General features: G+C 40.2%; 1 long non-coding RNA gene across 1 annotated transcript; it reads right to left on the bottom strand.

The window, feature by feature from the left end:
* Nucleotides 1–10,823: 10,823 nt before the first annotated feature.
* On the bottom strand, nucleotides 10,824–18,242 carry LOC308661456. The gene is made up of 4 exons (XR_014024954.1): nucleotides 17,446–18,242; nucleotides 13,649–14,098; nucleotides 10,945–11,033; nucleotides 10,824–10,850 (listed from the first exon to the last, which is right to left on the bottom strand). It is a non-coding gene; the product is annotated as an uncharacterized lncRNA (long non-coding RNA).
* Between the last annotated feature and the right edge of the window lie 31 nt (nucleotides 18,243–18,273).

Consider the following 18,273-nt stretch of genomic DNA (forward strand, 5'->3'; position numbering starts at 1 on the left):
GCTGCAGAGGCCTTCCGGAAAGGCCTGTGACTGAGAAATGCAGGCCTGGCTGTAGAAGACGCCACAGAATAAGTGGGCGGGCGAGGAGAGGTCTGGCTGCAAGGTAAGAGGATGCGGGGGGCATGGGGCAGCTCCACACCCCCACCCTAGCTTGATTTTTCAGTGTGTCTCTTGCCCCCAAACTAGGGCTTATTTTTGGGGTAGGGCATATATTAGTCCTATCTCCAAAAATCAAGCTAGGGCTTATTTTCTGGCTAGCCTTACTTTCGGGAAAACACGGTATATACTTCCAGAACTACTATATGAAATTAGGTTGTGTGAACACATCTTTCAGGATGGGAGAAGTACAGGTGAATTAATTGTTCATAAGCATTAGAACTCATGCTGTAGTAATGTAATAATGCTGTTGACTTAGATCTGAAGTGGAATTATTGTTGACAGTTTCTGAGATGCTCAAGATTTTTCAGGCAATCTCTGCCCCAGCTTGCAAATCAAAGCAAGCATTTGTCTGATATATTTTAGTGATGAGGACTAGCCAGGAAGCTAGTAAAAGTCCCAGGAGTAATCTTTGACAACTTTTCACAAAGCTTTAGAGACGAAATTGATTATTTAATGTCTTGCGCACACAAAGACCTGCTGGATATATAAAACGAAGAAAACAGACTCAATATTTTCTCTTTTGTCCTACATACGTATAGGACACCTCATGACCTAATCTTAGTATTTTTTATGGGGCTGGGACAGCTGAAAATTCTTACACATTCCATTAAATGGATCAGATTACAGCTGTAACAGGAGGCCAAGATTCTCAGTGAAAAAAGCTCAGAGTCTCAATATGAGGCCAAATGTTTGGGGTCACATATTTGAAATCTTTCCGATGAAACTCAATATTGAGGTGGACCAAGCAGTGCTCACCACATGAAGCTAATATCCTCCTGTACTGTCAGACTTGGTCTAATCAGCCAATCACCTTTAGAGAGCCAAGTTAAGATGTTAACCATATCAATTCCAAAAGAACAAGGGAGGGCCTGTGGAGCCAGATTAGTCTAAAATATTCCACAGGTGATAGCTACCTCAACATTTGGGAAAGAAGGTTGGATCAAATATGATTGTGTTGGTGCTATAGTTGTGCTGCTACTTACGAAGTAATTTTTCACTCCAAACATCTCCAGAAGTGATTTTAAAGCTGTTTTTGTTATGCCAGTTTTTAAAGCACCCGGGAGGTCAATTGCATCATGTTTAGAGTCATTGTTATATCCACAGAAGGGATACAGTACATGCAGGGTCCCATTACCCTGCAAGCATAGCCTCTTCTAGCATTTGAATTAATAGAAAGCCAATCAGTTCCTTAGAAATGTATCTTCACTATTATATTACAGTATGAAATGGCCCTTCAAGTAATGTAGTTTTGAAAGATGCTAGGCTTGTCAGCTGGAAAGCTGACAACCTGGGTTCAATGGAGTGAGCTCTTGTTTAACTTTCCCCAGCTCCTGCCAATTATAGTTCAAAAAAACCAGCAAATGTGAATAGATAAATAGGTACCATTTCATTGGGAAGGTAACAGCGTTCCTTGGCATAATAATCATGCTGGCCACGACCACAGAAATGTCTTCGGACAATGCTGGCTCCCTTGGCTAAGAAACAGAGATGAGCACCACTCCCTAAGTCAGACACAACTGGACAGGGAAAACCTTTACCTTTATTTTGACTAATAAAAGATCCGCTAGCAAGGTACCCTACGTTCATAAAAATTTGACATTTAAATTTTATAGATTATATAGCATCTTTGACTTGTTTTAAAATTTTAGCTTCACAGCAAAGGCCAATTTGTGTTTATTATCTGGGTTTATGCCTGGGTAACAATAAAAGTGTAGGAAAAATCAAAACTCAGCAGACAACATACTTGAACTAGTCTAATACATCCAGACGTTTGTTCTAATTCAGTTCCAGATGTCGAATTATGAAGACATGGACCAAAGGCAAGAGGAAACTTAGATATTTTTTTTAAAAAAAATGCAGAATGATAATTGATTCATAAACTTAATTAATACAGAATTAATAAAGTTGTCTGAGAAATAGATTAAAATGGATTTTGTATGCTGAAAAAGTAAGCTGTCTTGATTGCTGGGGACTTCAAGGTCACACTGAGAAATGGCTTACTATCACCATCTTTAAGAATGTGCTCCCTTATTAACCTTAATCAAGTATTTTCCCAGCTTCTGTCATGTAAGTTTCTGGCTCTTGACTTCTCTTTGTTTCTATCCACTTTGGCAACTAAGATGGAAATAAGATGATCAGAATTTGAAAAACAGAAAAGAATTTTTATCTTCACATTGCCAAATCCTGACATTAAAGCCTATTAAATGGCTATTCTTGGCTAGGAAAAAAAATCTTGTATTTCAAAATAGTAAACAGAAATACTCTAGTATAAAGGATTGATCTTTTGCCAAGAATGCAAAATAGCCAATTTCTCCACCCAGAAAAAATACTCACTTCCCAGTCACTTCCAAGACCATTTTCTCTTTTCAATGTTTAGCAGTAATGTTATTTTTTTTCTTTATGCCTAATTCAATTTCCACTATTAAAAAATAACTGTTCTTCTAACATAGGTAGAAAGCCAAAATAGTTAAATGCAAAAACATCCCCATGTCACAGTCAGAAGAATTCAATTAATTGCAGCCCATTCTTAAGATGTTTATTTCAAATTCTTCAGTAAAAATGTGCCAAATTACAACCTGACCTGTTAGGGAAATGTCTTCTTTTGAAATTAGTAGACCATAAAACTTGACTGAAGTTATTTGCCATGCTCTGATAAAATGTCCCCGTTCTTGAGGAAAAGGAATCTTTTTAATATTGGAAAAAAGTATTTTGCCAATGAAATCAAGTGGAATTTTAAATGGCAAAATAACCCTTTCATAAAAACACACAGTCTTTAAAACTTTAAGAATGTAACAGTACTTGTTGTCCATACCTTCTTATCTCCTTTGGAGGAGGAGGAGGAGGAGGAGGAGGAGGAGGAGGAGGAGGAGGAGGAGGAGGAGGAGGAGGAGGAGGAGGAGGAGGAGAAGGAGAAAGAACATGGCTCGTGGTCTTAAGCAGTATCTACATTGTATCCCTACAAGGTTAATACTCTTCTCATGCAAGCCCACGAGTAATACAGAAACCTTTTTTTGCTGCTTCTTGGAATACATTCTTAGATTTTTGCATGTTGGCCAAGTGTGCATAAATTTGCACCTCAGTGATGACATTCCGAATTGGAAGGCTGAATGATTAATTGGCATACCTATAATAGATATCTCGATGTTCTGCATCTGGAATTTGTGTTTTTATCTGCAGTACTTATCTCTTGTTAATTAGCTTTGCTATTTTGGATAAAAACCTTTATTTGGCCTCAGGCTGGAGAGAAAATCAAGTGGAGTTCCACATTTAAAATATAAACAGAAGGAAATGAGTTCCAGTCATTGAACTTGACTTTGAGTGAAGCTCCAAAGGGTTTGCATAATTAGAAGCAGGGCCCTTCCCCACTAACCACAATACAAACTTTTTTTTTTGCCATGGCTGTATGATGTTGCCTTTATTTGTCCCCAACTCATGAGTGAGACAAACTAGAAGATACTACTATGGTCTTCACCTTGGTACTGAGCATAGCTTCAGGATGTGTAAAATCTGCTCAGCATGATAGGCACCAAAAATGGCGATAATTTTAGCTTTCACTGAAATAAGGAAGGGTGGAGAGTAGTTGAACTCAGTATTGAGGAGAGAATCTTGGTCTGAAACATTGTAATGAGAGAGAAGAACAGAAGAGAAGGTATGTATTTTTCTTCCTTTAGTTCTTTCTCTCTAGTCCACCCCTTTTAGGCATATTCATTCTCCCTTTTCTCTGTTTGTTTTGTCAACAGGTGTATGCAGATGGATGTCACCCAAGCAATTGGTATTCGTATAACAGCTGACTTAGCATAGAGTTTGATCAAACACAGTGCTTGTACTCTTTTGGATTATTTTCAATCCCCTGGGAATTAGATGAAAGATCAATGGAGCCCTTTTTAGTGTTCCCACCAAAACATATTCCTTTCCCATTACAACTGGCCCAGATCATTCATGGGAGAAGCATAAGATTCCTGTCTGCTGTCTGTATCAGACTCTCCAAACTGGTATTTTACTTATTAGATTTATGTGCTGCCCATCTCATCTAGTGGTTACAAGTATCCTCCAATTGAACATCATGACACTCAGAGTTGAACCACAACACATAAAATTCTCCATCCAGGCCAAGATGGCTAAAATTCTGGGAGTAGCAGCCTCAACACATCTGGAGGATGGGGCAGTCTGTTTGGGGCAGACTGACCTAAATCAATAGTGTTGGTGGTAATTTGCCCTATTTTTTTAATCCATCATTTGTTTCCTGTCAAAGCTATTAAGCAGAGGAAGACAAGGTATGTCAAAACAGCAAAGCAATCCATCTTCCACAATTGTTGAAATTCAGCTCTTTATAACTTTTAGAATGCTCAAGAAGAAAGAAGATAATTGGATAGAATGAAGAATAGGATTTGGAAGAATTGTGCCATAAGATGCACTTATTTTACAGCCCTTTTCGTTGAAACCCTCACAACTAATTCAAGGACAAAAAGCTGCTTATCTTTTCAGCAAAATCCAGCCCTTGGAGCAAATGTCTAGCAGGTTGTTTTTCCATATCTAGCAAGTCTACTGTGATTGATTCAGAGATCAGGGCTAGTTGCATATCCTCAAATTTCCCACCTTAGCAGCCACTGAAGAAGTCATTGAAGCAAGAGAAGGCAAAGAGGTAGAAAGCTATAAGTCACAAACCCCCTAACCCCCTGCTCCTTGGTTAACTATGTGGGAGTGTCTCCGGCAGCTCTCTGCTGTTCTTTTAATATATTTCCCGGGTAATATGGCAAAACACATGGACACCCTTGTACCCACCATTGTCTAGAAGACCTGCTGGAAAAGCAAAAACCTATTTCATATCCAAGTATTTTAAATGTAACTATATAGGACGTGAGTCTCTACTACGGGTACTTGTGGGGGCCTAAAGGTGGCAGACAAAACTAGTGTAGCCCATTTAAATCTGAACTTGAAGAAGGAGGGGAGTACCAGATTAAAATCCGAGTCATCTGTGAAGGGTGACCATTGAGTAACCACCATTTCTGAATATAATCTACTTCACAGGAATGTGAGTGGAGAAATGATGGACACTCAGCTCCTTTGGAAAAGTATAGGTTAAGTATGTACGTGAAAGGCACTAACTTGTGGAAAAGCAACTTTAATGACAGAAGTCCCATTTAGTTTTCCACAAAGATTTGATAGTGTAGCTTTGAACTTTCAGGCAGCTTAAGATTTTAAGAGTCAGATGAGTATATTTAGAAATTTTGGGCATTCTCTGCAGTCAGTCTATTGCCAGACCCTACCCGTACAGCTCATATCTTCCTGAGGTAAGGTGGGTGGTGGAAATTTGAAGTCAGTGTCCTGGGAGCGTGAGTTTCAACACTTGTGTCAATTATTTGAAAGCCAATAGTGGGAGTAAATAGAGTTCCTTCCTTTATTCCTTCTGTGCTTTGATTCATCACATCCGCTCGTTTCCTCTTCCTGTTAAGATTTCCACTAAGGATTTCCTCAATGCTTTTTGCTGAGAAAACGTAACATGCCAAGCCTGTGGCAATTCGGGGGAGGCTTAGTTACTACGTGATGAAAGAACCCCCAGCAAGTACGAGGTGTGTGTGTGTGGGTAATAGTTGATTTTTGTGCATTTAACCTTTGTGGATAATTCTCTCTCTCTCTCTCTCTCTCTCTCTCTCTCTCTCTCTCTCTCACACACACACACACACACACACACACACACACACACACCAGGGACTATGCAGCTCCCATTTACAGTGGCTGCATTTGCCACTAAAGAGTAGGAAAAGCTGGGGGAGTAGTCTCAACAATTCTACTGTCTTTTATAGCAGCTTAACCAACTTAGTTTTTTTAGCAGAAAGTAATTGGGATATGGGAAGAGGGTAGTTCAATCCTCTGCTTTCTCAGCATGGGTTTCCATTCTCTCTTCATTTTTATTTAATTTTATTCCGGGTATTCAGCTTGCTCATCTCAAACAACTCTGTGAGGCTGATAACATTTCAAACCAGCAAAAATCACAACATACACAATCAGCCAAGATAAAACCAACTGCACAACCACTTTAGTCTCCCAACTGACATACCAACCTCCCTGCCTGTGAACACAGGGAGAGAAATGCGGAATTAGTGCACTTATTTACTCTACTTCATACAGTATATAGTTTACACTTTTAGATAGACCCCCCTGAAGAAATATGTTCTTTTCATATTAGGACTCCATACTCCACAAAGGAATGCACCAAATCAACTCAAGTTTGAAAATTCTGGATAATTCAGACTAACAGAGTTGAAAGGGACCTTTGAGATCTAACTCAGCCCTGCTCAAGGAGACCCTATACTAGTGATGGTGAACCTTTTAGAGACCGAGTGCCAAAACTGCAGCCCAAAACCCACTTACGTATCGTCGGGTGCCAGGTGAGCGTGGTCCATTGGGTGGGTGTGGCCCATTGGGTGGGTGTGGCCATTGGGTGGGTGTGGTTGCAGTGGTAACAGCAGACTGGGTGGCACTAAAAAATTCAATCAATCAATTCCAACTTTGTGAGATTTTTTTTCCTGCAAGAAGTTGAAATTGATTGATTGAACCTTTTTTTTTTGCACATGGCGGTGGAGGCCTAAAGCGAAAAGGTTTTATAAAACCCAGCTGAAGGCCTAGGACTGGGGCGATGGCGTGCGTGCCCACAGAGAAGGTTCTGCGTGCCACCTGTGGCACTCATACCATAGGTTCGCCACCACAGCCCTATACCATTCCAGACAAGTTGCTGTCCAGTCTCTTCTTAAAAGCCTCCAGTGATGGAACATCCACAACTTTTGAAGGCAAGCTGTTCCACTGGTTGATTGTCCTCATTGTTACGAAGTTTCTCCTTAATTCCAGGCTGCTAATCTCTTTGATCAGTTTCCATCTATCGTTTCTTGGTTGACTATTCAGTTAATGGAATACCATATGTCTACCTTCCTATTAGATGTATGACTGACCCCATTTATGTAGCTCAGGGGTGTCAAACTCAATTTCATTGAGGGCCGCATCAGCATTGCGGTTGCCCTCAGGGGGCCAGGTGGGTGTGGCCAGGGTGGGCATGGCCTACTGGGTGGGCGTGGCCAGCTCTACATCATTCGCATCAAGGGTGCCTATGGGGGCCCGGGCAGGAGTGGGACAGATCTGAGGGTCTCTGGCAGAAGGAGGGTCTCTGGGCCAGGGCCAAGGCAGTGGGGGCCGTTCCCTCACTGTTTCCAGGATGGCTTCGCGGGCCACATGAAACCACTTTGCGGGCCGGATCTGGCCCCCGGGCCTTGTGTTTGACATGTCTGACATTGTAGCTACACTGATGACTACTGTGGACATCAAGAAGCTTTCACATATAAATGTCCCAGTGCTACCAGTCAAAAGATATTTCTCAGCTATTCCATATTATTCTCCCTCAGTTCTTTTCTGATAAACAAAAACACAGAAAAAATAAGCAGGGAAAAATGGTGAGGAAGACGGGGGAAAATAATTGTTGAAACCCACATCTGGAAACATCCTAAATTCAGTAGCTCTTTCAAAAGCCTCTTATGAAGTGTTCAAATTGGGAGGTTTTCAACATGTCTTCTGAGGAATTTGGGGTTTCTTAATTTTTGTGTGTCAGTTATTGTAGGTCTGCTACAAAGCAAACAACAACAAAAAATCTCTCTCCTATTATCATAAATCTTAAAACAATAACTGTCACCACTTGTTTGCCCATCACTGTCCCTAACGTTAGAACATTATACTATTAGAATATTATTACTTCAGCTTGAATTCATAGATATCATTTGAAACAAAGGCACTTTTCTGATTTTTTTGAATATACTATGCACTGCAGCTCTATTACAATTTTCACATGAATTTTAATCCCACCCTCAGAACCTAACATCCACATGAGGACATTATATTGACATTTTACTTAATTGTACTTAATAACTGTGCATTCATTATACATTGTATAATCATTTCATTCTACACCAAAATACCTTGAATTCATCCTTTTTCCTAGTAGCTGAACATGTGGTTTACTTTAGCTTACATTCATCACCAATGTGTATTTGAAACGTATTTCCTTTGACTAACATTCAAGGGAATTCCCACGTTCAATAATCAATATTCAATTATAGCAGAGAACTGAAATGTCTCTAGGGAAAAAGAAATTGTGAATTAACTGGAGACTCAGAGATATGCAAGCTAGAACTCGCAACTTTGGGAAATTCTGCTCAGCAAGAATGCCACAAAAATGTGGGTCAAACGCTTGGAGTCCAGCTGACTCAGGTCTTGAATTATACAGTATTTGCCACGAGAACCAGCTGGAGAAAATTAATTAGCATGCTCTCCCTGCTATCATTGTGACAACCTTGACCAAATCACAACCCGCTGTGGGCTGCTTGAATTGCATCCTGGTAACTGAGCTGAGTCAGCACATGCTTGCAGATGAACTGCTTCAAATAACAAAAGTGCAGATTTGCTTTTACTCACGAGTTTCTACAAGCAGGGCTAAGTGCAGTTTGTTGCGTGAAAACCCACTTCCTTTCTATAGGGACCAGTCTTACTTTGAAACATTGACAAAGCAGTTGATCCAAGCTGCAGACAACAAGCCCTTTCTCTATTTGTAAATTCTGTCCTATCTGTGTAGGAGAGTTAAGTGGGAGAGGGCTGACACTTCAACTTTTGTGCATCAAGAACTACATTTTTCAAGGCTGCCTCCATTTCCACCAAAGATGTATCCAGAGGGCAGCATTTGTGCCACTTTCCTGCAGGGGTCTGAATAGGGAACAAGAGACTTCAACTCAACCCTAGCAGGAGCAGATGGGTCTAGAGACTTTCCATCTTTAGTTGTGGATCGCCTTGCAGTACTCCAGACCGAACTGGTGCAATTTGGGGGTCATCCTGGACTTACAGCTCCTGCTCCAAGAGCATAGTAGTTGGGGCAACAAGGGCCTTTGCACAGTTACATGTTATGCACCAATTATGCCTGTTCCTGGACCATGAACATGGTCATTGATGCCTTGGGTCACCTCCCAAATGGACTACTACAATGTGTTATACATAGGGCTGTCCTTGAAAAGTATGTAGAAGCTTCAGCTAGTACCAAATGCAGTGGGGTGGGCAGTTATATGGACTCCTCATTCAGCACACTGACCTTTGTTCCACAAGCTGCAGTGATTGCCAGCTGAAGAACACTTCTGGGCTCAAGATGCTGGTGGTCCCTTGTCAAGCCCTCTCTTGTCAAGACCATCTCTCCCTGGTTCTCTTTTCTATTGTGGTACCCACCTCTATCGTGGCTGCGTTGTTTTGGTCTTTTATCTTCCATGATGATCTGTGTTATTGTTATGTTTTTATCTTATTCTTAATTGTTATTAATTGCCTAGAGTTAGGTTTTTCAGATGGGCAATTACATAAATTGAAATGAATAAACACAGAACTATCATTTTAGAATACCTCTGGAAAGAAGACTATAAGGAATTCAATACAAAAAGAGAAAAACAAAGGCAATAAAGAAAGCCAGTTTACGGGTACCTCATCAGTGGTTCAGTTCAGCAGGATCGGCAAAAGTCAACTTCTCCAAAGCCCTTTCGAGATCATCCAGTTTTTGAATTTGCTCCAGTTAAGTCTATTACCAGAGCATTTTTGGAAAGGGCTTTATAGGCCCTCCCTGCTCAAGGGTTACAGCAGTAGGATCTGCGTTTGGAGATTTATTTATTTTTTTAAAAAGCAATATCCAAATCAATGCCCATAGTCGCTGGGAGTTAGGAGACATATATATTTAATGAATTTATTGTTGTTGTTGTTTAGTGTAAAAACTGGTACAGTGGGGTGGCAAACCAATCGCTTGTGCCATCCCAGAAGTTGTGCTTCCTGCTGTAAGAGATGTCCTCAGTTAGAGATGGTTGGCAACTGGCATGTATTTATGACTGCAGCATCCCGGATCCCAGAGATTGTCATCTGCAGCTTTCCTAGGGAGCGTCTGATGAGCAAAGTCAACGGGGGAAGCTGGATTGACACGGTTCCCTCAACTGCAGTGGTTCCCTTAACAACGGTGGCAAAAAAGGTCGTAGAATTGCACGTCACTTACTCAACTGCCTTGCTTAGCAATGGAAATCTTGGGCTCCATTGTGGCCATAAGTTGAGGACTACCTCAATTGTGGTCGTAAATTGAGGATTATACTTAATACTGTACATAGGCTTTCTTGAGATCCATAACAGAGGCCCTTCGTTCATTTTCCTTTGGCACGACTAGTAGGCATTTACCTCTTCCTCCCCCTCTTCCCTTTGCATACTTGAAGAAATATCCAGTGTCTTAAATTGCTGAAAGAACCTGCCGGTCTCTTTTCACTGAATCCCACTTCCTGGTTCGTTGTCCATCTTGACTATTATTTGCCATGTACAAGCTGACTTAAGTTGCTCCCTCTAAGAATTCAAAGATCAGAAAGAGTCTATCTAGAGGCCTAAAAGAATAGTTAAATGTTCCTGGACTTCCAAGCCAAGCATTAAAAGGATACTGAGTGATTAAATAGCAGGATATCTCATTAGAAACTATAATAACCGAAGAATAAACATTGTTGTGAATGCAAAATAAAACTGAGCCCAGCTCCCTCATTGAATGCTAGCAATTATCCATTGTATTTGAAGTAGATTTATTAAGAACGAAGAAGAAAATGCCTCGCTTCTTTCAAACTCTATTGGGATGAAACAGAAGGCTGCAATGAAAGCTGGAGAGGGAGGGAGAGAACATGCTTTTCTCTTAAACGTGAAGACTTATTTTAATAACAATAGTCCACTTTCCCCCTCATTTCTCTTTCTTACCAGATCTTGTCGTTGGCAGTTTGGCAGGTCGAATCCTGAGTGCCGTGTAGCAGAGTGAGCGCCTGTTACTCATCCCAGCTTTTGCCAACCTAGCAGTTCGAAAGCACGTAAAAATGCAAGTAGAAAAATAGGGACCACTACGGTAGGAATGTAACAGCGTTCCGTGCGCCTTTGGCGTCTAGTCATGCCAGCCACATGACCACGGAGACGTCCTCGGACAAGTGCTGGCTCTTCGGCTTTGAAACAGAGATGAGCATTATATATGTAAATTTCTTTTTAAAATTGCTAACAAAGAATTAAGGGAGACTGATATGCATTTCAAACTTATTAGTTTTCATCAGTCAGCCATACCCTTCTGAGATCTCAGAAGGGTATGGCTGACTGATGAAAACTAATAAGTTTGAAATGCATATCAGTCTCCCTTAATTCTTTGTTAGCAATTTTAAAAAATTTACACAAATATGAGCTGTCACCGGTGTGACTACTGCCTGTTGATGGCCTTCAGGTTAGGCTGACACAGGAAATAAAGATTTGTCCCATGTTTGGGGCCTAGCAAGGTAATCTAAAAATAGTTAACAAACATTTGAGACATATATATATATATATGTATGTATGTATGTATGTATGTGTCCTTCTTACACATAATTTCCACAATCCTTTTACCAAAGGTCAAGTCTTCCTATGTAAGTCTTCCTCTATTCAAATTGACAATCATAGCCTGAGACAAAGAAAAAAAAATCTTTCTTAGCTTGCCTAAGAGGTTCATGGCAAAGGACAGGGTAAGAATTGGTCCAAGGGTACAGGTGGGATTACCCAATCTTCCTCACACCGTTCCATAGCTCATATTTTTGCTTTTTGAATATTGTTATAATAATAAGGGATGCATTAGGAAGCACACTGTTATAATGTTCTAGCTGCACAACTGATTTCTAATGATCGAATCACCGGCTGATACATTTTGTAAACTGAACCCTTAACAACCAAAGTTAACAAAATACAAGTTGCTGTGTTCAGGTAACATTTATGCCCAAATAGCAGTAGTACTTATATGCCACTTCACAGTGCTTTACAGCCCGCTCTAAGCAATTTACAAAGTCGGCCTATTGGTGGGTCCTCATTTTACTGATCTCAGAAGGCTGGACAGCTTGAGCCATTGAGAATCGAACTGTCGAACTGCTGGCAGCTGCAGTCAGCAGAAGTAGCCTGTCAGTACTGCATTTTAAGTGGTATTTTGTATTTTAGTGTGTTCATGTAACATTCTATGCCCAAATAAGTTTTATTTTGCATTTTAGCATTATGTGATGGCCTGATGAATAGAATACCTAAGTCACTGCAGTGAGATGAGCAGCATATAAATTTAATAAATAAATAGAACGTGCAAAACACATATCAATAACTGGATTCCCACGAGAACTACAAATGGCCCAACTGCAATTTAATTGACTCTGCTCCATAGTTACATCCACAAGGATGACCTAGAAACATTATCTTATCAATATTCACATTTAAAAAAAACAGATCAATTTATAAAGGTTATTTCTCACATTCTAGATTTGTATGGGCCCACCCCACATCTGATACTTAAATTTACTTATTTTCATTTTAGTGTAAAAGTCAACTGTTCTGCTTCCAAACATGCATAATTGATACAAGGTCTCACACTTGGCCTGCTTTTCCTGTCTTTATCCAAATCAAGTTTATCCTTGCACGTAGATCGCATTTATTTTTGTCATTGTGCTATATGACATAGATGGATGACAACATCATATATCCAAATTGCTAAAAAGTTGAATACTGCTGGATTTTTCTTTGTTATTTAGATTAGAAGGGATTCTATTAGTCTGGTGTATAAAACATTTTTCACCCCATTCCTTCCTTAAAAGAGTGATAGTTTTAATGCTTGAAAATGAATACAAGCAGAGTTCATTTGAGTATGTAAAGTACTTTGAACAGATTATATATTAACCTCAGTCACACTGGCCACTTTTAAATATGGTGAATTAAAAAGTCAAGAGGCCCAAGAAGTTTCTCAATGGCGTGGGGGTTGAGGGGGGAAAAGATGCAATTACAGTAAAACTACATTTTCCATTTTGCTGAAAAGTTTCTAGCAAAATCTGCGGCTATAATATCAAAGATGTCTTGCTGTTTCCTATTTGTATACCTATCAAACCTTCAAAGGAACTGTGCTGCTTTTGAAACATACAATCTTCAGTTTGTGCCCAAGGTTTACTTTATTTATTTATAAATTAAAAATTAAATCACAGCTGGTTTCTCATGACTCAGCAGGCTAGTACACATGACCATGACAGGAGAAAGCTGAGAAGGCAGAAAATCTTTTAAGCTCTTTCACATTATAAATGTATCAGATGAAAAAATGCAGCAATTTCCTGAGGCCTATTAATGGCACTAGCATACTCTTCCAAGAGGGCACATTCAAGGTATTAAATGACCGCTCCAAGAAGCAGGAACCAATTCAGTTAAAACCTATGAAGCCTTCTAGGAAGAAGCAGCCCATTTGATCCTATGAGCCATCTCATCTGAAATATCCTGTTATTTGGACACTTTTTGGAAGGAAAAGCATCCATTTCTTCCCGAGTTACATCATTTGAGTGGACAAACTATAGCGTTCCTGTTTGGTCATTTTAAATTTATGCTTTTGCTTAAAGATGAGCAGACCAGACCAATGTTTCATTGGTTAGCTTACCATGCGGTATTGGGCAATGCACATAAAGGAACAGGCAGTGCTTTGATTGTATCACTGTGGCTGCTTTCTTGACTGTTTTGATCGCAGTCCATTGATACCTCTGCTTCTCTTGTTACATTTTCCTTTGATGGCTGACCAAATGCTGCTTCCTTCCGCAATATAACACTGAAGTCCAGCAGAAATGTTTCAAACCTTCCTCAAACTCACTTACTTAGCTCATGGCAGGACTAAGTAATCCTTCCAAACCAGTTGGGACTTTGGGATTTTGAGAAGATGTTGCTGGCTTCATCACAAAACCAGTGATTTTAAGAAGCGGCGGCCGTTGTCAATATGACTCGACTCACCCCGTGCCACACCTTTGGTAGAAGGCAAATTGGTGAGTTTCTCTCTGCTACTCCTAGGTGCTTAAGGATATCTTCTACTCACTGTCCAGGCTTCACAGGCTTTTTTCTGAGAAAGCAGAGACAATTTCTAAAGTGAATTTTGTTTTTAAGAATACCCTTGGCCACCCAAATTAAAGTAGGACAAAGATCTTACTAGGTGTTAAGAAAAATATAAGCAGATACAGCAGGTACTACTGCCTACCCTGGCTTAGTTAAAACTCAGTTTGTCACAAGAGCTGATCTTTGCAAATATAGGGGCATTGACGTGCAACATTGGCTGTTTAATATCTTTAAAATATTAAATTGAAGAAAACTTGAAATTATTTCATGACGTCTAAGAAATCACTATATTGTCTTGGAGGTTTTCATTCATTCATGGCTAACATCATCTAAATAACCAGCATGCTTTATTTTCTAGAACATCTTTCCCCAACCTTCCCACATGCACTAGACTACATCTTTCTTAACCAATTTGAGCAATACATTTGGAGAAAGAAGGTTGGGAAAGACACTTACAGAGGATGAGCATAAGGCTGCAGCATTATCATAGTGCAGGATTAATCAACCCTGGCAAACCTAAGAGAATAGCTTTAAAGATATTCATATTAATTAGGCAAATTTATGCATTTTGTATTATTTAGAGATACTTATTTTCCCTGACAAGTTTATGAATTTGTCCTTTATTTCTGACTTAATACAAAATCCACCCAAGGACCAACTTTTCCTAGAAGTTGCACGTTTTTTAAAAAAAATCATAATTAAGAGAGCTATTTGACGCAGCATTACTTGTGGTATCAGAATACTTACACAACAACCTAAGGCTGCCTGAGGAATTAGCATTAATTATTAATTCAGTTTCTGGGACTGCCCACTTGACACAACCATTTCTTAAAATAACTGTAAATTAAAAAAGTTACAAAAACACATCACACCCCTGGGTGACTCTAAGACAAGGGTAGGCAACCTTGGCTCTTTTATGACTCGTGGACTTCAACTCCCAGAATTCCTGAGCCAGAATTCCACGAGTCATAAAAGAGCCAAGGTTGCCTACCCCTCCTCTAAGGTATACAATTACACCAGCCAAAGACAGACAATCTAGTTCTCTGTCCAGAAGGAGAACTAGTCTTCAACACTTTACGAAAAGCCAGTAGGTTCAGGACTATCTAAATCTCAGAAGGTATGCTTTTCATAGGGCAGGTTCTGTGACAGAGAAGGCATACTTCTGGATTCCCATCAGATGACAATGTTTAATAAAAGATCCTTGGAGAATGCTCGCCCTGTCAGATCTCATGGAATATGCAGAAATAATTGGAGACAGGCAGCCTTGTGCCATGGAGGGCTTTGATAACCAGCAACTTGAATTGCACCCAGAAGCCCAATGCAGCTCATAATGTAGAGGCTATATTGGACTATTGAAGCACCCCCAGAATTGTCTGCTCTGCTTGCAAGATTATTTGCAAGTTTCAAACCATCCTCAAGATCAATCTTACTAGAAAGCATTGCCACAATCCAGATAGATCAGAGGTCCCTAACCTTTTGGGCACCAGGGACCGGCTTTGTGGATCAGAGACTGTGTGGTTTTGTGTGATGCCTGCATCCCACGGATGGGGCTCTGCTTGTTTGCGCGGCCCAGTTGCTGGCATGCCGCAGCCCGGTACCGGTCCACAGACCGGAGGTTGGGGACCCCTGAGACAGATGCTGACCAAAGCATAAGTGATGGTGAATAGTGCCCCTCAGTCTAGAAGCATGCATAATTAGCACCTAAGAAGGATATATACAAAAGCCTTCCAAACTATGGCAGCTACCAGCTTTTTCAAGCAGTGGCCAAGTCTAGGAGGGTATCCCTCATTTATTTCAACTAGTCATCAACTTCCCTCCGCCCTGTGCGTTCCCACAGAGAGGGCCTCCTCAGGGTGCCACCGGTCAGAGAATGTAGATTGGTGGCCCCCAGGGGGAGATCTTTCTCTGTGGGCGCCCCAGAATTATGGAACCAGCTACCAGTTGAGCTCCGGATGGCGCCCGATCTCCGCTCCTTCCGCCGCGACCTAAAAACATACTTGTTCGAACAAGCCGGCCTGGCCTGAGGGGGGATTGGGGGGGGGGTTATTATTTTATTGGGGTTATTTATTATGTATTAATTGTTCTTTTAACGGGCATATATTTAATTACTTTTAACTTTTGTAATTTTGTATTTTACTCTTGCCCTGTACACCGCCCTGAGTCCTTCGGGAGAAGGGCGGTATAGAAATATTAATAAATTAAATTAAATTAACATCTCAGCCAAACTGTACTATAGCCTCAGAATAAATCTCAAACGCCTCCTCAGCAGATCCACTTGGGTGGAATAATGTAACAGGTCCTACCTCCTTGAAATGGAAGACGGCTGTGGAGAACTTCAAAGCCATCTAAAAGTGATCTGATTATGACAAGGGACTGATCCTAATTTTCCCCATATCCAAATTATCTTACCACAATCCCAATATAAAAACAACTCTAGAGACCCCTGCTGTGCATTAGGCCCTCAATAACCTGAATTATGTCTATGGTTATTAAGGTGAGCATACATTCCAAAGCCACCTCTCACTCTGCATCCAGAAAAGGCAGTTTTGAAGTGCCCCAGTATCATAATACGAGGAAACTCCACCACTAATCTGGCCAAATTTGAGCAAATCTGGTGGGGAAGCTGGCATAGTCGAAGCTATCCATTATTTGCAGTGCAGCCACAAGAAAGCCACAAGAATCCTCCAGATAATAATAACCATATCCCTAACCACTATTCTTGGATTGTGGCTGATCTCAAAGGGGCAAATTTTCAAAGCTTTTAAAACTCTAGTTAGCATCTGCACTATCCTTTTGGGATTCATAAATATTAACTATGAGCAGGAAATATCATATATGCTATCTCAAGTGGCTATAACAAAAAATAGTCTTGTGTTGCCTTTTGATATATAACACACACACACACACACACATCAGAAGACAATACAAGGCTATTCTTCAGTTTTTGTTCTTTATTATTCTAAACAATACCTCAATCAAGGAACTACCAACTCTGACAAACAGGCTTACAGTATACAATAGCTTAATCAAGGAACCAACAACACTGATAGGCTAAGCCACTAATATATAAACATAAGAGTAAATCCTACTTTCTTCTAGCACCGATATTACTTAGTTTGCTAATGAAATATCTGCAAGAAAACAACCAAGCTCAGAGAGCACTAAGGACCCCACAACAGAAAGGTATCAGGATAGTACTTCCTAGCACATTTCAGACAGCTTTCAGGAAGCTAAAAACGACAATTTTAGGATCGGTCACTGCAGAATTTCCAAAAGATTAAGGGCCTAGCAATGAAGGGATAAAAAAACAACAACTATATAAACAGAAACCATAAAAATAGTACTGATACTGACCTAAAATAAAAGGCAGGCTTTTCTCTTTTTGTTTTTCCTTTTGTATCTGGAATCTTTAGTTCTCCTCTAGTGTCCAATTTCTGAAATCACAAAGTTTCAAATTTCTGTTGTGACTTTAGATCAGGGGGTCTTCAAACCTGGCCATTTTATGACTGTGGACTTCAACTTCCAGAATTCCTCAGCCAGCATGCCTGGCTGAGGAATTCTGGGAGTTGAAGTCCGTGTCATAAAAGGGACAAGTTTGAAGACCCGCTTTAGATTAAACAATTTGGTTCTCACTAAGGTGCTAGCTATTTATATATAATTATTTCCAAAATCTTATAGCAAAAGTCCTAGTATTCCAGATTTGTGTGGTCCCTTTATTCATTTATAAATTTTAGTTAAATTCTTATTTAGCTTTTTGTGGTTTATTTCAAATTCTTTAAACCTTAGATTTATAGTTTTCTTTTATTCTGCAAAGAAGTTAAGCACACCAGATGATTTTGCTTCTCATTTTGAAGTTCCCTATTAGTCTTAAGATAGTTAAATAGTTAATTTCCAAAAGTGATTAGAAATCCAGTGTCCTTAAAAAAAACTCCACCACCGTTGACAGCTTGATGGCTTGGCTTCTCTTCATGTACTTGTGCTTAAACCCATGGCAAACTGCTGTCCCATGATCTCCTTGCGAGGGACAGTCATCCAGAGCACAGGTGGGTAATCTCCTTTCCTCTCCTTTTCCGGAGAGGTTCTGTGGGATCAGCCTACTCACCTGTCCCACAGTCATGGCTGTGACATCATCTCCACTTGTTTGGAGATGTGTTACCTTGTTATTCTTCAGCTGGAAGTTGA

This window comes from Vipera berus (genome assembly GCF_964194415.1).
Source record: "Vipera berus genome assembly, chromosome: 2".
NCBI classification, from domain to species: Eukaryota; Metazoa; Chordata; class Lepidosauria; order Squamata; family Viperidae; genus Vipera; species Vipera berus.